Raw genomic sequence first — 21,876 nt, 5'->3', positions numbered from 1 at the left:
TAGACACTCCCTTGTGCCCCACAGCGCCCCATTGCACCCCATAGGGACCCATAGACACCCTATACTGCTCCATAGAGCCCCATAGCACCCCATAGTGCCTCACAGCACCCCATAGCACAACATAGTGCCACATAGACACCACATAAGGACATATAGCCGCGCCATAGAGCCCCATAGACATCCCATAGAGCCCCGTAGGCAACCCATTGTGCCCCATAGAGCTCCCATAGCCACCCATAGAAACTTATTTTGCCACATAGACACACCATAGCGTTCCATAGACACCCCATAGAAACCTCAGAACGCCCCATAGAACCCCATAGAGCTCCATAGGCACCCCATAGAGCCCCATAGAAAACCCATAGAGGCACATAGCAACCCATAGGGGGGACATTGGGACACATAGGGACACATAGTTACCCATAGGGAGACACTGGGACCCATAGGGGGACATTGGGACACATAGGGACACCATGGATTACAGTGGGGGACAGTGATACCCGTAGAGACACATAGAGACTCTGCTGAGACTCATAAGAGACCCCATAGAGGCACATAGGGACCACATTGAAATCCATAGATACCCATAGGAGGACATTTAAGCCCATAGATACAAATAAGAGACCCCATAGAGGCACATAGCTACCCATAGGGGGGATATTGGGACACATAGGGACACATAGTGACCCATAGGGAGACACTGGGACCCATAGGGGGACATTGGGACACATAGGGATCCCATGGATTACAGTGGGGGACAGTGAGACCCATAGAGACACATAGGGACACTGCTGAGACCCATAGAGACCCCATAGAGGCACATAGGGACCACATTGAAACCCATAGGTACCCATAGGAATACATTTGGGTCCAGAGATACCCATAAGAGACCCCACAGAGGCACATAGCAACCCATAGGGGAGACGTTGGGACACATAGTGACTCATTAGTGACCCAAAGGGAGTCACTGGGACCCATATGGATACATAGAGATCCATAGGGGGACATTGGGACACATAGGGACCCCATAGAGAGACATAGAGACACATAGGGACCCATTTAGAGGCATAATAACCCCATAGAGACCTATAGGGACAGCTAGAGACCCATAGGGAAACATTGGGACCCATAGGGGCTGTATGGGAGATTGGTAATCACAGCCTGAACCTCTGATTAATCAGCTGAGGCAAGTGTGGGGTCAGCTGCGGGAGCACAGGTGAGAGTAATGGAGCTGTGCTCCCGGGAGGGCTGGAGCTCGACTCCACCTCCTCTGAGACCTCATTTAAGGGCTGACCCTCACTCGAGCCGCTTTCCATTATCTTTCCGAGCTCCCTGTTACCGGGTGAGGTCCCAGAAGACTGGAGGCTTGCCAACGTGACTCCCATTTCCAAGCAAGGTTGTCAGGAGGATCCGGGCAACCCCAGGCCTGTTAGCCTGACCTCGGTGCCAGGGAAGGGAATGGAACGAATTGTCTTGAGGGAGATGACAGATGCGGCAGGTGTGGGATGAGCAGGAGATCAGACCTAGCCAGCATGGGTTCGTGAAGGGCAGCTCCTGCTTGACCAATCTGATCTCCTTCTACGATCCTGTGACCCATCTGATGGATGAAGGAAAGAAAGGCTGTTGATGTGCTCTACTTGGACTTCAGCAAAGCCTTCACAACTGTCTCCCATGCTATTCTCCTACAAAAGCTGGCAGCCCTTTTCCAACCTTGAGAATTCTGTGATTCTGTGAGGCAGCATCTCTTGGACATCGCTCTGCAGTGAAGACCGCCCCAGCTTCCTCAGCGAAGGCATCACCACTGGTGAGTTTCTCTCTCGCTTAGAACCTCTGTACATTTGTTACCATCTTTGTTACCATCTGTATAGTTACCACCTAGACAGGGGGACATAGAGAGACACTGGGACCCATAGGGACCCATAGAGATCCAGAGGAAGACATTGGGACCCATAGAGAGACACTGGGACCCATAGGGACACATAGAGAGACACTGGGACCCATAGGGACACATAGAGACCCATAGACAGTCATTGGGAGCCATAAGGATAAATTGAGACCCATAGAGACCCCATGGAGACCCATAGTGCCTCAAAGAAACCCATAGCGACCCCATAGACACCCATAGCGCCCCATAGGAACACAAAGATACCCCATAGACCCCATAGACACCCCCATAGTAACACATAGGGGCCCAAAGAGACCCCATAGCACCCCATAGCTACTCCATAGTGCCCCATAGCAGCCCATGGAGCCTCATAGACACTCCATTGTGCCCCACAGCACCCCATTGCACCCCATAGGGACCCATAGACACAGCATACTGCTCCATAGAGCCCCATAGACACCCCATAGTTCCCCACAGCACCCCATAGCAGCACACAGTGCCCCATAGACACCACATAAGGCCCTACAGCCACACCATAAAGCCCAATTGAACCGCAGACACCCCATATCGCCCCATAGTGCCTGTAGACACCCCATAGAGCCCCATAGAGACCCTCTGAACCCCATACAGACCCCATGCAGACCCCATAGAGCCCCACAGACAACCCATAGATCCCCAAAGACACCCCATAGACTCCCCATAGAGCCCCATAGGGACCCCATAGCGCCCCATAGAGACCCCATTCTTACGCATAGAGCCCCATAGCAAACCATAGCACCCCATAGGAACCCAAGGATACCCCAAAGCACCCCATAGCCACCCTACAGCACCGCATAGCCACCCCATAGAGCCCCATATACACCCCATAGTGACCCATAGGGGCCCAAAGAGACCCCATAGCGCCCCATAGCAGCCCATGGAGCCTCATAGACACTCCATTGTGCCCCACAGCACCCCATTGCACCCCATAGGGACCCATAGACACAGCATACTGCTCCATAGAACCCATAGACACCCCATAGTTCCCCACAGCACCCCATAGCAGCACACAGTGCCCCATAGACACCACATGAGGCCCTACAGCCACACCATAGAGCCCAATTGAACCACATAGACACCCCATATCGCCCCATAGTGCCTGTAGACACCCCATAGAGCCCCATAGAAACCCACTGAACCCCATACAGACCCCATGCAGACCCCATAGAGCCCCACAGACAACCCATAGATCCCCAAAGACACCCCATAGACTCCCCATAGAGCCCCATAGGGACCTCATAGCGCCCCATAGAGACCCCATTCTTACGCATAGAGCCCCATAGCAAACCATAGCACCCCATAGTCACCCATGGCGCCCCATAGAAACCCAAGGATACCCCAAAGCACCCCATAGCCACCCTACAGCACTGCATAGCCGCCCCATTGACACCACATAGTGACCCATAGCGCCCCATAGGGGCTCAAAGAGACCCCAAATCATCCCATAGCTACTCCACAGTGCCCCATAGCAGCCCATGGAGCCTCATAGACACTCCCTTGTGCCCCACAGCGCCCCATTGCACCCCATAGGGACCCATAGACACCCTATACTGCTCCATAGAGCCCCATAGCACCCCATAGTGCCTCACAGCACCCCATAGCACAACATAGTGCCACATAGACACCACATAAGGACATATAGCCGCGCCATAGAGCCCCATAGACATCCCATAGAGCCCCGTAGGCAACCCATTGTGCCCCATAGAGCTCCCATAGCCACCCATAGAAACTTATTTTGCCACATAGACACACCATAGCGTTCCATAGACACCCCATAGAAACCTCAGAACGCCCCATAGAACCCCATAGAGCTCCATAGGCACCCCATAGAGCCCCATAGAAAACCCATAGAGGCACATAGCAACCCATAGGGGGGACATTGGGACACATAGGGACACATAGTTACCCATAGGGAGACACTGGGACCCATAGGGGGACATTGGGAAACATAGGGACACCATGGATTACAGTGGGGGACAGTGATACCCGTAGAGACACATAGAGACTCTGCTGAGACTCATAAGAGACCCCATAGAGGCACATAGGGACCACATTGAAATCCATAGATACCCATAGGAGGACATTTAAGCCCATAGATACAAATAAGAGACCCCATAGAGGCACATAGCTACCCATAGGGGGGATATTGGGACACATAGGGACACATAGTGACCCATAGGGAGACACTGGGACCCATAGGGGGACATTGGGACACATAGGGATCCCATGGATTACAGTGGGTGACAGTGAGACCCATAGAGACACATAGGGACACTGCTGAGACCCATAGAGACCCCATAGAGGCACATAGGGACCACATTGAAACCCATAGGTACCCATAGGAATACATTTGGGTCCAGAGATACCCATAAGAGACCCCACAGAGGCACATAGCAACCCATAGGGGAGACGTTGGGACACATAGTGACTCATTAGTGACCCAAAGGGAGTCACTGGGACCCATATGGATACATAGAGATCCATAGGGGGACATTGGGACACATAGGGACCCCATAGAGAGACATAGAGACACATAGGGACCCATTTAGAGGCATAATAACCCCATAGAGACCTATAGGGACAGCTAGAGACCCATAGGGAAACATTGGGACCCATAGGGGCTGTATGGGAGATTGGTAATCACAGCCTGAACCTCTGATTAATCAGCTGAGGCAAGTGTGAGGTCAGCTGCGGGAGCACAGGTGAGAGTAATGGAGCTGTGCTCCCGGGAGGGCTGGAGCTCGACTCCACCTCCTCTGAGACCTCATTTAAGGGCTGACCCTCACTCGAGCCGCTTTCCATTATCTTTCCGAGCTCCCTGTTACCGGGTGAGGTCCCAGAAGACTGGAGGCTTGCCAACGTGACTCCCATTTCCAAGCAAGGTTGTCAGGAGGATCCGGGCAACCCCAGGCCTGTTAGCCTGACCTCGGTGCCAGGGAAGGGAATGGAACGAATTGTCTTGAGGGAGATGACAGATGCGGCAGGTGTGGGATGAGCAGGTGATCAGACCTAGCCAGCATGGGTTCGTGAAGGGCAGCTCCTGCTTGACCAATCTGATCTCCTTCTACGATCCTGTGACCCATCTGATGGATGAAGGAAAGAAAGGCTGTTGATGTGCTCTACTTGGACTTCAGCAAAGCCTTCACAACTGTCTCCCATGCTATTCTCCTACAAAAGCTGGCAGCCCTTTTCCAACCTTGAGAATTCTGTGATTCTGTGAGGCAGCATCTCTTGGACATCGCTCTGCAGTGAAGACCGCCCCAGCTTCCTCAGCGAAGGCATCACCACTGGTGAGTTTCTCTCTCGCTTAGAACCTCTGTACATTTGTTACCATCTTTGTTACCATCTGTATAGTTACCACCTAGACAGGGGGACATAGAGAGACACTGGGACCCATAGGGACCCATAGAGATCCAGAGGAAGACATTGGGACCCATAGAGAGACACTGGGACCCATAGGGACACATAGAGAGACACTGGGACCCATAGGGACACATAGAGACCCATAGACAGTCATTGGGAGCCATAAGGATAAATTGAGACCCATAGAGACCCCATGGAGACCCATAGTGCCTCAAAGAAACCCATAGCGACCCCATAGTCACCCATAGCGCCCCATAGGAACACAAAGATACCCCATAGAGCCCCATAGACACCCCATAGTAACCCATAGGGGCCCAAAGAGACCCCATAGCACCCCATAGCTACTCCATAGTGCCCCATAGCAGCCCATGGAGCCTCATAGACACTGCATTGTGCCCCACAGCACCCCATTGCACCCCATAGGGACCCATAGACACAGCATACTGCTCCATAGAGCCCCATAGACACCCCATAGTTCCCCACAGTGCCCCATAGACACCACGTATGGCCCTACAGCCACACCATAAAGCCCAATTGAACCATATAGACACCCCATATCGCCCCATAGTGCCTGTAGACACCCCATAGACCCCCATAGAGACCCTCTGAACCCCATACAGACCCCATGCAGACCCCATAGAGCCCCACAGACAACCCATAGATCCCCAAAGACACCCCATAGACACCCCATAGAGCCCCATAGGGACCCCATAGCGCCCCATAGAGACCCCATTCTTCAGCATAGAGCCCCATAGCAAACCATAGCACCCCATAGTCACCCATAGCGCCCCATAGGAACCCAAGGATACCCCAAAGCACCCCATAGCCACCATACAGCACCGCATAGCCACCCCATAGATCCCCATATACACCCCATAGTGACCCATAGGGGCCCAAAGAGACCCCATAGCGCCCCGTAGCAGCCCATGGAGCCTCATAGACACTCCATTGTGCCCCACAGCACCCCATTGCACCCCATAGGGACCCATAGACACAGCATACTGCTCCATAGAGCCCCATAGACACCCCATAGTTCCCCACAGCACCCCATAGCAGCACACAGTGCCCCATAGACACCACATAAGGCCCTACAGCCACACCATAGAGCCCAATTGAACCACATAGACACCCCATATCGCCCCATTGTTCCTGTAGACACCCCATAGAGCTTCATAGAAACCCACTGAACCCCATACAGACCCCATGCAGACGCCATAGAGCCCCACAGACAACCCATAGATCCCCAAAGACACCCCATAGACTCCCCATAGAGCCCCATAGGGACCTTATAGCGCCCCATAGAGACCCCATTCTTACGCATAGAGCCCCATAGCAAACCATAGCACCCCATAGTCACCCATGGCGCCCCATAGAAACCCAAGGATACCCCAAAGCACCCCATAGCCACCCTACAGCACTGCATAGCCGCCCCATTGACACCACATAGTGACCCATAGCGCCCCATAGGGGCTCAAAGAGACCCCAAATCATCCCATAGCTACTCCACAGTGCCCCATAGCAGCCCATGGAGCCTCATAGACACTCCCTTGTGCCCCACAGCGCCCCATTGCACCCCATAGGGACCCATAGACACCCTATACTGCTCCATAGAGCCCCATAGCACCCCATAGTGCCTCACAGCACCCCATAGCACAACATAGTGCCACATAGACACCACATAAGGACATATAGCCGCGCCATAGAGCCCCATAGACATCCCATAGAGCCCCGTAGGCAACCCATTGTGCCCCATAGAGCTCCCATAGCCACCCATAGAAACTTATTTTGCCACATAGACACACCATAGCGTTCCATAGACACCCCATAGAAACCTCAGAACGCCCCATAGAACCCCATAGAGCTCCATAGGCACCCCATAGAGCCCCATAGAAAACCCATAGAGGCACATAGCAACCCATAGGGGGGACATTGGGACACATAGGGACACATAGTTACCCATAGGGAGACACTGGGACCCATAGGGGGACATTGGGACACATAGGGACACCATGGATTACAGTGGGGGACAGTGATACCCGTAGAGACACATAGAGACTCTGCTGAGACTCATAAGAGACCCCATAGAGGCACATAGGGACCACATTGAAATCCATAGATACCCATAGGAGGACATTTAAGCCCATAGATACAAATAAGAGACCCCATAGAGGCACATAGCTACCCATAGGGGGGATATTGGGACACATAGGGACACATAGTGACCCATAGGGAGACACTGGGACCCATAGGGGGACATTGGGACACATAGGGATCCCATGGATTACAGTGGGGGACAGTGAGACCCATAGAGACACATAGGGACACTGCTGAGACCCATAGAGACCCCATAGAGGCACATAGGGACCACATTGAAACCCATAGGTACCCATAGGAATACATTTGGGTCCAGAGATACCCATAAGAGACCCCACAGAGGCACATAGCAACCCATAGGGGAGACGTTGGGACACATAGTGACTCATTAGTGACCCAAAGGGAGTCACTGGGACCCATATGGATACATAGAGATCCATAGGGGGACATTGGGACACATAGGGACCCCATAGAGAGACATAGAGACACATAGGGACCCATTTAGAGGCATAATAACCCCATAGAGACCTATAGGGACAGCTAGAGACCCATAGGGAAACATTGGGACCCATAGGGGCTGTATGGGAGATTGGTAATCACAGCCTGAACCTCTGATTAATCAGCTGAGGCAAGTGTGAGGTCAGCTGCGGGAGCACAGGTGAGAGTAATGGAGCTGTGCTCCCGGGAGGGCTGGAGCTCGACTCCACCTCCTCTGAGACCTCATTTAAGGGCTGACCCTCACTCGAGCCGCTTTCCATTATCTTTCCGAGCTCCCTGTTACCGGGTGAGGTCCCAGAAGACTGGAGGCTTGCCAACGTGACTCCCATTTCCAAGCAAGGTTGTCAGGAGGATCCGGGCAACCCCAGGCCTGTTAGCCTGACCTCGGTGCCAGGGAAGGGAATGGAACGAATTGTCTTGAGGGAGATGACAGATGCGGCAGGTGTGGGATGAGCAGGTGATCAGACCTAGCCAGCATGGGTTCGTGAAGGGCAGCTCCTGCTTGACCAATCTGATCTCCTTCTACGATCCTGTGACCCATCTGATGGATGAAGGAAAGAAAGGCTGTTGATGTGCTCTACTTGGACTTCAGCAAAGCCTTCACAACTGTCTCCCATGCTATTCTCCTACAAAAGCTGGCAGCCCTTTTCCAACCTTGAGAATTCTGTGATTCTGTGAGGCAGCATCTCTTGGACATCGCTCTGCAGTGAAGACCGCCCCAGCTTCCTCAGCGAAGGCATCACCACTGGTGAGTTTCTCTCTCGCTTAGAACCTCTGTACATTTGTTACCATCTTTGTTACCATCTGTATAGTTACCACCTAGACAGGGGGACATAGAGAGACACTGGGACCCATAGGGACCCATAGAGATCCAGAGGAAGACATTGGGACCCATAGAGAGACACTGGGACCCATAGGGACACATAGAGAGACACTGGGACCCATAGGGACACATAGAGACCCATAGACAGTCATTGGGAGCCATAAGGATAAATTGAGACCCATAGAGACCCCATGGAGACCCATAGTGCCTCAAAGAAACCCATAGCGACCCCATAGTCACCCATAGCGCCCCATAGGAACACAAAGATACCCCATAGAGCCCCATAGACACCCCATAGTAACCCATAGGGGCCCAAAGAGACCCCATAGCACCCCATAGCTACTCCATAGTGCCCCATAGCAGCCCATGGAGCCTCATAGACACTGCATTGTGCCCCACAGCACCCCATTGCACCCCATAGGGACCCATAGACACAGCATACTGCTCCATAGAGCCCCATAGACACCCCATAGTTCCCCACAGTGCCCCATAGACACCACGTATGGCCCTACAGCCACACCATAAAGCCCAATTGAACCATATAGACACCCCATATCGCCCCATAGTGCCTGTAGACACCCCATAGACCCCCATAGAGACCCTCTGAACCCCATACAGACCCCATGCAGACCCCATAGAGCCCCACAGACAACCCATAGATCCCCAAAGACACCCCATAGACACCCCATAGAGCCCCATAGGGACCCCATAGCGCCCCATAGAGACCCCATTCTTCAGCATAGAGCCCCATAGCAAACCATAGCACCCCATAGTCACCCATAGCGCCCCATAGGAACCCAAGGATACCCCAAAGCACCCCATAGCCACCATACAGCACCGCATAGCCACCCCATAGATCCCCATATACACCCCATAGTGACCCATAGGGGCCCAAAGAGACCCCATAGCGCCCCGTAGCAGCCCATGGAGCCTCATAGACACTCCATTGTGCCCCACAGCACCCCATTGCACCCCATAGGGACCCATAGACACAGCATACTGCTCCATAGAGCCCCATAGACACCCCATAGTTCCCCACAGCACCCCATAGCAGCACACAGTGCCCCATAGACACCACATAAGGCCCTACAGCCACACCATAGAGCCCAATTGAACCACATAGACACCCCATATCGCCCCATTGTTCCTGTAGACACCCCATAGAGCTTCATAGAAACCCACTGAACCCCATACAGACCCCATGCAGACGCCATAGAGCCCCACAGACAACCCATAGATCCCCAAAGACACCCCATAGACTCCCCATAGAGCCCCATAGGGACCTCATAGCGCCCCATAGAGACCCCATTCTTCCGCATAGAGCCCCATAGCAAACCATAGCACCCCATAGTCACCCATAGCGCCACATAGAAACCCAAGGATACCCCAAAGCACCCCATAGCCACCCTACAGCACTGCATAGCCACCCCATTGACACCACATAGTGACCCATAGCGCCCCATAGGGGCACAAAGAGACCCCAAATCATCCCATAGCTACTCCACAGTGCCCCATAGCAGCCCATGGAGCCTCATAGACACTCCCTTGTGCCCCACAGCGCCCCATTGCACCCCATAGGGACCCATAGACACCCTATACTGCTCCATAGAGCCCCATAGCACCCCATAGTGCCTCACAGCACCCCATAGCACAACATAGTGCCACATAGACACCACATAAGGACATATAGCCGCGCCATAGAGCCCCATAGACATCCCATAGAGCCCCGTAGGCAACCCATTGTGCCCCATAGAGCTCCCATAGCCACCCATAGAAACTCATTTTGCCACATAGACACACCATAGCGTTCCATAGACACCCCATAGAAACCTCAGAACGCCCCATAGAACCACATAGAGCTCCATAGGCACCCCATAGAGCCACATAGAGAACCCATAGAGGCACATAGCAACCCATAGGGGGGACATTGGGACACATAGGGACACATAGTGACCCATAGGCTGACACTGGGACCCATAGGGTGACATTGGGACACATAGGGACACCATGGATTACAGTGGGGGACAGTGATACCCGTAGAGACACATAGAGACTCTGCTGAGACCCATAAGAGACCCCATAGAGGCACATAGGGACCACATTGAAACCCATAGATACCCATAGGAGGACATTTAAGCCCATAGATACAAATAAGAGACCCCATAGAGGCACATAGCTACCCATAGGGGGGATATTGGGACACATAGGGACACATAGTGACCCATAGGGAGACACTGGGACCCATAGGGGGACATTGGGACACATAGGGATCCCATGGATTACAGTGGGGGACAGTGAGACCCATAGAGACACATAGGGACACTGCTGAGACCCATAGAGACCCCATAGAGGCACATAGGGACCACATTGAAACCCATAGGTACCCATAGGAATACATTTGGGTCCAGAGATACCCATAAGAGACCCCACAGAGGCACATAGCAACCCATAGGGGAGACGTTGGGACACATAGTGACTCATTAGTGACCCAAAGGGAGTCACTGGGACCCATATGGATACATAGAGATCCATAGGGGGACATTGGGACACATAGGGACCCCATAGAGAGACATAGAGACACATAGGGACCAACTGGGAGGCATAATAACCCCATAGAGACCTATAGGGACAGCTAGAGACCCATAGGGAAACATTGGGACCCATAGGGGCTGTATGGGAGATTGGTAATCACAGCCTGAACCTCTGATTAATCAGCTGAGGCAAGTGTGGGGTCAGCTGCGGGAGCACAGGTGAGAGTAATGGAGCTGTGCTCCCGGGAGGGCTGGAGCTCGACTCCACCTCCTCTGAGACCTCATTTAAGGGCTGACCCTCACTCGAGCCGCTTTCCATTATCTTTCCGAGCTCCCTGTTACCGGGTGAGGTCCCAGAAGACTGGAGGCTTGCCAACGTGACTCCCATTTCCAAGCAAGGTTGTCAGGAGGATCCGGGCAACCCCAGGCCTGTTAGCCTGACCTCGGTGCCAGGGAAGGGAATGGAACGAATTGTCTTGAGGGAGATGACAGATGCGGCAGGTGTGGGATGAGCAGGAGATCAGACCTAGCCAGCATGGGTTCGTGAAGGGCAGCTCCTGCTTGACCAATCTGATCTCCTTCTACGATCCTGTGACCCATCTGATGGATGAAGGAAAGAAAGGCTGTTGATGTGCTCTACTTGGACTTCAGCAAAGCCTTCACAACTGTCTCCCATGCTATTCTCCTACAAAAGCTGGCAGCCCTTTTCCAACCTTGAGAATTCTGTGATTCTGTGAGGCAGCATCTCTTGGACATCGCTCTGCAGTGAAGACCGCCCCAGCTTCCTCAGCGAAGGCATCACCACTGGTGAGTTTCTCTCTCGCTTAGAACCTCTGTACATTTGTTACCATCTTTGTTACCATCTGTATAGTTACCACCTAGACAGGGGGACATAGAGAGACACTGGGACCCATAGGGACCCATAGAGATCCAGAGGAAGACATTGGGACCCATAGAGAGACACTGGGACCCATAGGGACACATAGAGAGACACTGGGACCCATAGGGACACATAGAGACCCATAGACAGTCATTGGGAGCCATAAGGATAAATTGAGACCCATAGAGACCCCATGGAGACCCATAGTGCCTCAAAGAAACCCATAGCGACCCCATAGACACCCATAGCGCCCCATAGGAACACAAAGATACCCCATAGACCCCATAGACACCCCATAGTAACCCATAGGGGCCCAAAGAGACCCCATAGCACCCCATAGCTACTCCATAGTGCCCCATAGCAGACCATGGAGCCTCATAGACACTCCATTGTGCCCCACAGCACCCCATTGCACCCCATAGGGACCCATAGACACAGCATACTGCTCCATAGAGCCCCATAGACACCCCATAGTTCCCCACAGCACCCCATAGCAGCACACAGTGCCCCATAGACACCACATAAGGCCCTACAGCCACACCATAGAGCCCAATTGAACCACATAGACACCCCATATCGCCCCATAGTGCCTGTAGACACCCCATAGAGCCCCATAGAAACCCACTGAACCCCATACAGACCCCATGCAGACCCCATAGATCCCCACAGACAACCCATAGATCCCCAAAGACACCCCATAGACTCCCCATAGAGCCCCATAGGGACCTCATAGCGCCCCATAGAGACCCCATTCTTACGCATAGAGCCCCATAGCAAACCATAGCACCCCATAGTCACCCATAGCGCCCCATAGAAACCCAAGGATACCCCAAAGCACCCCATAGCCACCCTACAGCACTGCATAGCCACCCCATTGACACCACATAGTGACCCATAGCGCCCCATAGGGGCACAAAGAGACCCCAAATCATCCCATAGCTACTCCACAGTGCCCCATAGCAGCCCATGGAGCCTCATAGACACTCCCTTGTGCCCCACAGCGCCCCATTGCACCCCATAGGGACCCATAGACACCCTATACTGCTCCATAGAGCCCCATAGCACCCCATAGTGCCTCACAGCACCCCATAGCACAACATAGTGCCACATAGACACCACATAAGGACATATAGCCGCGCCATAGAGCCCCATAGACATCCCATAGAGCCCCGTAGGCAACCCATTGTGCCCCATAGAGCTCCCATAGCCACCCATAGAAACTCATTTGGCCACATAGACACACCATAGCGTTCCATAGACACCCCATAGAAACCTCAGAACGCCCCATAGAACCACATAGAGCTCCATAGGCAACCCATAGAGCCCCATAGAGAACCCATAGAGGCACATAGCAACCCATAGGGGGGACATTGGGACACATAGGGACACATAGTGACTCATAGGCTGACACTGGGACCCATAGGGTGACATTGGGACACATAGGGACACCATGGATTACAGTGGGGGACAGTGATACCCGTAGAGACACATAGAGACTCTGCTGAGACCCATAAGAGACCCCATAGAGGCACATAGGGACCACATTGAAACCCATAGATACCCATAGGAGGACATTTAAGCCCATAGATACAAATAAGAGACCCCATAGAGGCACATAGCTACCCATAGGGGGGATATTGGGACACATAGGGACACATAGTGACCCATAGGGAGACACTGGGACCCATAGGGGGACATTGGGACACATAGGGATCCCATGGATTACAGTGGGGGACAGTGAGACACATAGGGACACTGCTGAGACCCATAGAGACCCCATAGAGGCACATAGGGACCACATTGAAACCCATAGGTACCCATAGGAATACATTTGGGTCCAGAGATACCCATAAGAGACCCCACAGAGGCACATAGCAACCCATAGGGGAGACGTTGGGACACATAGTGACTCATTAGTGACCCAAAGGGAGTCACTGGGACCCATATGGATACATAGAGATCCATAGGGGGACATTGGGACACATAGGGACCCCATAGAGAGACATAGAGACACATAGGGACCCATTTAGAGGCATAATAACCCCATAGAGACCTATAGGGACAGCTAGAGACCCATAGGGAAACATTGGGACCCATAGGGGCTGTATGGGAGATTGGTAATCACAGCCTGAACCTCTGATTAATCAGCTGAGGCAAGTGTGGGGTCAGCTGCGGGAGCACAGGTGAGAGTAATGGAGCTGTTCTCCCGGGAGGGCTGGAGCTCGACTCCACCTCCTCTGAGACCTCATTTAAGGGCTGACCCTCACTCGAGCCGCTTTCCATTATCTTTCCGAGCTCCCTGTTACCGGGTGAGGTCCCAGAAGACTGGAGGCTTGCCAACGTGACTCCCATTTCCAAGCAAGGTTGTCAGGAGGATCCGGGCAACTCCAGGCCTGTTAGCCTGACCTCGGTGCCAGGGAAGGGAATGGAACGAATTGTCTTGAGGGAGATGACAGATGCGGCAGGTGTGGGATGAGCAGGTGATCAGACCTAGCCAGCATGGGTTCGTGAAGGGCAGCTCCTGCTTGACCAATCTGATCTCCTTCTACGATCCTGTGACCCATCTGATGGATGAAGGAAAGAAAGGCTGTTGATGTGCTCTACTTGGACTTCAGCAAAGCCTTCACAACTGTCTCCCATGCTATTCTCCTACAAAAGCTGGCAGCCCTTTTCCAACCTTGAGAATTCTGTGATTCTGTGAGGCAGCATCTCTTGGACATCGCTCTGCAGTGAAGACCGCCCCAGCTTCCTCAGCGAAGGCATCACCACTGGTGAGTTTCTCTCTCGCTTAGAACCTCTGTACATTTATTACCATCTTTGTTACCATCTGTATAGTTACCACCTAGACAGGGGGACATAGAGAGACACTGGGACCCATAGGGACCCATAGAGATCCAGAGGAAGACATTGGGACCCATAGAGAGACACTGGGACCCATAGGGACACATAGAGAGACACTGGGACCCATAGGGACACATAGAGACCCATAGACAGTCATTGGGAGCCATAAGGATAAATTGAGACCCATAGAGACCCCATTGAGACACATAGTGCCTCAAAGAAACCCATAGCGACCCCATAGTCACCCATAGCGCCCCATAGGAACACAAAGATACCCCATAGAGCCCCATAGACACCCCATAGTAACCCATAGGGGCCAAAAGAGACCCCATAGCACCCCATAGCTACTCCATAGTGCCCCATAGCAGCCCATGGAGCCTCATAGACACTGCATTGTGCCCCACAGCACCCCATTGCACCCCATAGGGACCCATAGACACAGCATACTGCTCCATAGAGCCCCATAGACACCCCATAGCAGCCCACAGTGCCCCATAGACACCACGTATGGCCCTACAGCCACACCATAAAGCCCAATTGAACCATATAGACACCCCATATCGCCCCATAGTGCCTGTAGACACCCCATAGACCCCCATAGAGACCCTCTGAACCCCATACAGACCCCATGCAGACCCCATAGAGCCCCACAGACAACCCATAGATCCCCAAAGACACCCCATAGACACCCCATAGAGCCCCATAGGGACCCCATAGCGCCCCATAGAGACCCCATTCTTCAGCATAGAGCCCCATAGCAAACCATAGCACCCCATAGTCACCCATAGCGCCCCATAGGAACCCAAGGATACCCCAAAGCACCCCATAGCCACCCTACAGCACTGCATAGCCACCCCATTGACACCACATAGTGACCCATAGCGCCCCATAGGGGCACAAAGAGACCCCAAATCATCCCATAGCTACTCCACAGTGCCCCATAGCAGCCCATGGAGCCTCATAGACACTCCCTTGTGCCCCACAGCGCCCCATTGCACCCCATATGGACCCATAGACACCCTATACTGCTCCATAGAGCCCTATAGCACCCCATAGTGCCTCACAGCACCCCATAGCACAACATAGTGCCACATAGACACCACATAAGGACATATAGCCGCGCCATAGAGCCCCATAGACATCCCATAGAGCCCCGTAGGCAACCCATTGTGCCCCATAGAGCTCCCATAGCCACCCATAGAAACTCATTTTGCCACATAGACACACCATAGCGTTCCATAGACACCCCATAGAAACCTCAGAACGCCCCATAGAACCACATAGAGCTCCATAGGCACCCGATAGAGCCACATAGAGAACCCATAGAGGCACATAGCAACTCATAGGGGGGACATTGGGACACATAGGGACACATAGTGACATATAGGCTGACACTGGGACCCATAGGGTGACATTGGGACACATAGGGACACCATGGATTACAGTGGGGGACAGTGATACCCGTAGAGACACATAGAGACTCTGCTGAGACCCATAAGAGACCCCATAGAGGCACATAGGGACCACATTGAAACCCATAGATACCCATAGGAGGACATTTAAGCCCATAGATAGAAATAAGAGACCCATAGAGGCACATAGCTACCCATAGGGGGGATATTGGGACACATAGGGACACATAGTGACCCATAGGGAGACACTGGGACCCATAGGGGGACATTGGGACACATAGGGATCCCATGGATTACAGTGGGGGACAGTGAGACCCATAGAGACACATAGGGACACTGCTGAGACCCATAGAGACCCCATAGAGGCACATAGGGACCACACTGAAACCCATAGGTACCCATAGGAATACATTTGGGTCCAGAGATACCCATAAGAGACCCCACAGAGGCACATAGCAACCCATAGGGGAGACGTTGGGACACATAGTGACTCATTAGTGACCCAAAGGGAGTCACTGGGACCCATATGGATACATAGAGATCCATAGGGGGACATTGGGAAACATAGGGACCCCATAGAGAGACATAGAGACACATAGGGACCCATTTAGAGGCATAATAACCCCATAGGGACCTATAGGGACAGCTAGAGACCCATAGGGAAACATTGGGACCCATAGGGGCTGTATGGGAGATTGGTAATCACAGCCTGAACCTCTGATTAATCAGCTGAGGCAAGTGTGGGGTCAGCTGCGGGAGCACAGGTGAGAGTAATGGAGCTGTGCTCCCGGGAGGGCTGGAGCTCGACTCCACCTCCTCTGAGACCTCATTTAAGGGCTGACCCTCACTCGAGCCGCTTTCCATTATCTTTCCGAGCTCCCTGTTACCGGGTGAGGTCCCAGAAGACTGGAGGCTTGCCAACGTGACTCCCATTTCCAAGCAAGGTTGTCAGGAGGATCCGGGCAACTCCAGGCCTGTTAGCCTGACCTCGGTGCCAGGGAAGGGAATGGAACGAATTGTCTTGAGGGAGATGACAGATGCGGCAGGTGTGGGATGAGCAGGAGATCAGACCTAGCCAGCATGGGTTCGTGAAGGGCAGCTCCTGCTTGACCAATCTGATCTCCTTCTACGATCCTGTGACCCATCTGATGGATGAAGGAAAGAAAGGCTGTTGATGTGCTCTACTTGGACTTCAGCAAAGCCTTCACAACTGTCTCCCATGCTATTCTCCTACAAAAGCTGGCAGCCCTTTTCCAACCTTGAGAATTCTGTGATTCTGTGAGGCAGCATCTCTTGGACATCGCTCTGCAGTGAAGACCGCCCCAGCTTCCTCAGCGAAGGCATCACCACTGGTGAGTTTCTCTCTCGCTTAGAACCTCTGTACATTTGTTACCATCTTTGTTACCATCTGTATAGTTACCACCTAGACAGGGGGACATAGAGAGACACTGGGACCCATAGGGACCCATAGAGATCCAGAGGAAGACATTGGGACCCATAGAGAGACACTGGGACCCATAGGGACACATAGAGAGACACTGGGACCCATAGGGACACATAGAGACCCATAGACAGTCATTGGGAGCCATAAGGATAAATTGAGACCCATAGAGACCCCATTGAGACCCATAGTGCCTCAAAGAAACACATAGCGACCCCATAGTCACCCATAGCGCCCCATAGGAACACAAAGATACCCCATAGAGCCCCATAGACACCCCATAGTGACCCATAGGGGCCCAAAGAGACCCCATAGCATCCCATAGCTACTCCATAGAGCCCCATAGCAGCCCATGGAGCCTCATAGACACTCCATTGTGCCCCACAGCACCCCATTGCACCCCATAGGGACCCATAGACACAGCATACTGCTCCATAGAGCCCCATAGACACCCCATAGTTCCCCACAGCACCCCATAGCAGCACACAGTGCCCCATAGACACCACGTAGGGCCCTACAGCCACACCATAGAGCCCAATTGAACCACATAGACACCCCATATCGCCCCATAGTGCCTGTAGACACCCCATAGAGCCCCATAGAAACCCACTGAACCCCATACAGACCCCATGCAGACCCCATTGAGCCCCACAGACAACCCATAGATCCCCAAAGACACCCCATAGACTCCCCATAGAGCCCCATAGGGACTTCATAGCGCTCCATAGAGACCCCATTCTTACGCATAGAGCCCCATAGCAAACCATAGCACCCCATAGTCACCCATAGCGCCCCATAGAAACCCAAGGATACCCCAAAGCACCCCATAGCCACCCTACAGCACTGCATAGCCGCCCCATTGACACCACATAGTGACCCATAGCGCCCCATAGGGGCACAAAGAGACCCCAAATCATCCCATAGCTACTCCACAGTGCCCCATAGCAGCCCATGGAGCCTCATAGACACTCCCTTGTGCCCCACAGCGCCCCATTGCACCCCATAGGGACCCATAGACACCCTATACTGCTCCATAGAGCTCCATAGCACCCCATAGTGCCTCACAGCACCCCATAGCACAACATAGTGCCACATAGACACCACATAAGGACATATAGCCGCGCCATAGAGCCCCATAGACATCCCATAGAGCCCCGTAGGCAACCCATTGTGCCCCATAGAGCTCCCATAGCCACCCATAGAAACTCATTTGGCCACATAGACACACCATAGCGTTCCATAGACACCCCATAGAAACCTCAGAACGCCCCATAGAACCCCATAGAACTCCATAGGCACACCATAGAGCCACATAGAGAACCCATAGAGGCACATAACAACCCATAGGGGGGACATTAGGACACATAGGGACACATAGTGACCCATAGGGAGACACTGGGACCCTTAGGGTGACATTGGGACACATAGGGACACCATGGATTACAGTGGGGGACAGTGATACCCGTAGAGACACATAGAGACTCTGCTGAGACCCATAAGAGACCCCATAGAGGCACATAGGGACCACATTGAAACCCATAGATACCCATAGGAGGACATTTAAGCCCATAGATACAAATAAGAGACCCCATAGAGGCACATAGCTACCCATAGGGGGGATATTGGGACACATAGGGACACATAGTGACCCATAGGGAGACACTGGGACCCATAGGGGGACATTGGGACACATAGGGATCCCATGGATTACAGTGGGGGACAGTGAGACCCATAGAGACACATAGGGACACTGCTGAGACCCATAGAGACCCCATAGAGGCACATAGGGACCACACTGAAACCCATAGGTACCCATAGGAATACATTTGGGTCCAGAGATACCCATAAGAGACCCCACAGAGGCACATAGCAACCCATAGGGGAGACGTTGGGACACATAGTGACTCATTAGTGACCCAAAGGGAGTCACTGGGACCCATATGGATACATAGAGATCCATAGGGGGACATTGGGACACATAGGGACCCCATAGAGAGACATAGAGACACATAGGGACCCATTTAGAGGCATAATAACCCCATAGAGACCTATAGGGACAGCTAGAGACCCATAGGGAAACATTGGGACCCATAGGGGCTGTATGGGAGATTGGTAATCACAGCCTGAACCTCTGATTAATCAGCTGAGGCAAGTGTGGGGTCAGCTGCGGGAGCACAGGTGAGAGTAATGGAGCTGTGCTCCCGGGAGGGCTGGAGCTCGACTCCACCTCCTCTGAGACCTCATTTAAGGGCTGACCCTCACTCGAGCCGCTTTCCATTATCTTTCCGAGCTCCCTGTTACCGGGTGAGGTCCCAGAAGACTGGAGGCTTGCCAACGTGACTCCCATTTCCAAGCAAGGTTGTCAGGAGGATCCGGGCAACTCCAGGCCTGTTAGCCTGACCTCGGTGCCAGGGAAGGGAATGGAACAAATTGTCTTGAGGGAGATGACAGATGCGGCAGGTGTGGGATGAGCAGGAGATCAGACCTAGCCAGCATGGGTTCGTGAAGGGCAGCTCCTGCTTGACCAATCTGATCTCCTTCTACGATCCTGTGACCCATCTGATGGATGAAGGAAAGAAAGGCTGTTGATGTGCTCTACTTGGACTTCAGCAAAGCCTTCACAACTGTCTCCCATGCTATTCTCCTACAAAAGCTGGCAGCCCTTTTCCAACCTTGAGAATTCTGTGATTCTGTGAGGCAGCATCTCTTGGACATCGCTCTGCAGCGAAGACCGCCCCAGCTTCCTCAGCGAATGCATCACCACTGGTGAGTTTCTCTCTCGCTTAGAACCTCTGTACATTTATTACCATCTTTGTTACCATCTGTATAGTTACCACCTAGACAGGGGGACATAGAGAGACACTGGGACCCATAGGGACCCATAGAGATCCAGAGGAAGACATTGGGACCCATAGAGAGACACTGGGACCCATAGGGACACATAGAGAGACACTGGGACCCATAGGGACACATAGAGACCCATAGACAGTCATTGGGAGCCATAAGGATAAATTGAGACCCATAGAGACCCCATGGAGACCCATAGTGCCTCAAAGAAACCCATAGCGACCCCATAGTCACCCATAGCGCCCCATAGGAACACAAAGATTTCCCATAGAGCCCCATAGACACCCCATAGTAACCCATAGGGGCCCAAAGAGACCCCATAGCACACCATAGCTACTCCATAGTGCCCCATAGCAGCCCATGGAGCCTCATAGACACTCCATTGTGCCCCACAGCACCCCATTGCACCCCATAGGGACCCATAGACACAGCATACTGCTCCATAGAGCCCCATAGACACCCCATAGTTCTCCACAGCACCCCATAGCAGCCCACAGTGCCCCATAGACACCACGTAAGGCCCTACAGCCACACCATAAAGCCCAATTGAACCACATAGACACCACATATCGCCCCATAGTGCCTGTAGACACCCCATAGAGCCCCATAGAGACCCTCTGAACCCCATACAGACCCCATGCAGACCCCATAGAGCCCCACAGACAACACATAGATCCCCAAAGACACCCCATAGACTCCCCATAGAGCCCCATAGGGACCCCATAGCGCCCCATAGAGACCCCATTCTTCAGCATAGAGCCCCATAGCAAACCATAGCACCCCATAGTCACCCATAGCGCCCCATATGAACCCAAGGATACCCCAAAGCACCCCATAGCCACCATACAGCACCGCATAGCCACCCCATAGTGCCCCATATACACCCCATAGTGACCCATAGGGGCCCAAAGAGACCCCATAGCGCCCCATAGCAGCCCATGGAGCCTCATAGACACTCCATTGTGCCCCACAGCACCCCATTGCACCCCATAGGGACCCATAGACACAGCATACTGCTCCATAGAACCCATAGACACCCCATAGTTCCCCACAGCACCCCATAGCAGCACACAGTGCCCCATAGACACCACATAAGGCCCTACAGCCACACCATAGAGCCCAATTGAACCACATAGACACCCCATATCGCCCCATAGTGCCTGTAGACACCCCATAGAGCCCCATAGAAACCGACTGAACCCCATACAGACCCCATGCAGAC

This window comes from Coturnix japonica, chromosome 17 (assembly GCF_054131305.1).
Source record: "Coturnix japonica strain WE chromosome 17, WE-NBRP24, whole genome shotgun sequence".
NCBI classification, from domain to species: domain Eukaryota; kingdom Metazoa; phylum Chordata; class Aves; order Galliformes; family Phasianidae; genus Coturnix; species Coturnix japonica.
The sequence above is the reverse complement of the archived record's forward strand: the minus strand, read 5'-3'. Positions refer to the sequence as shown.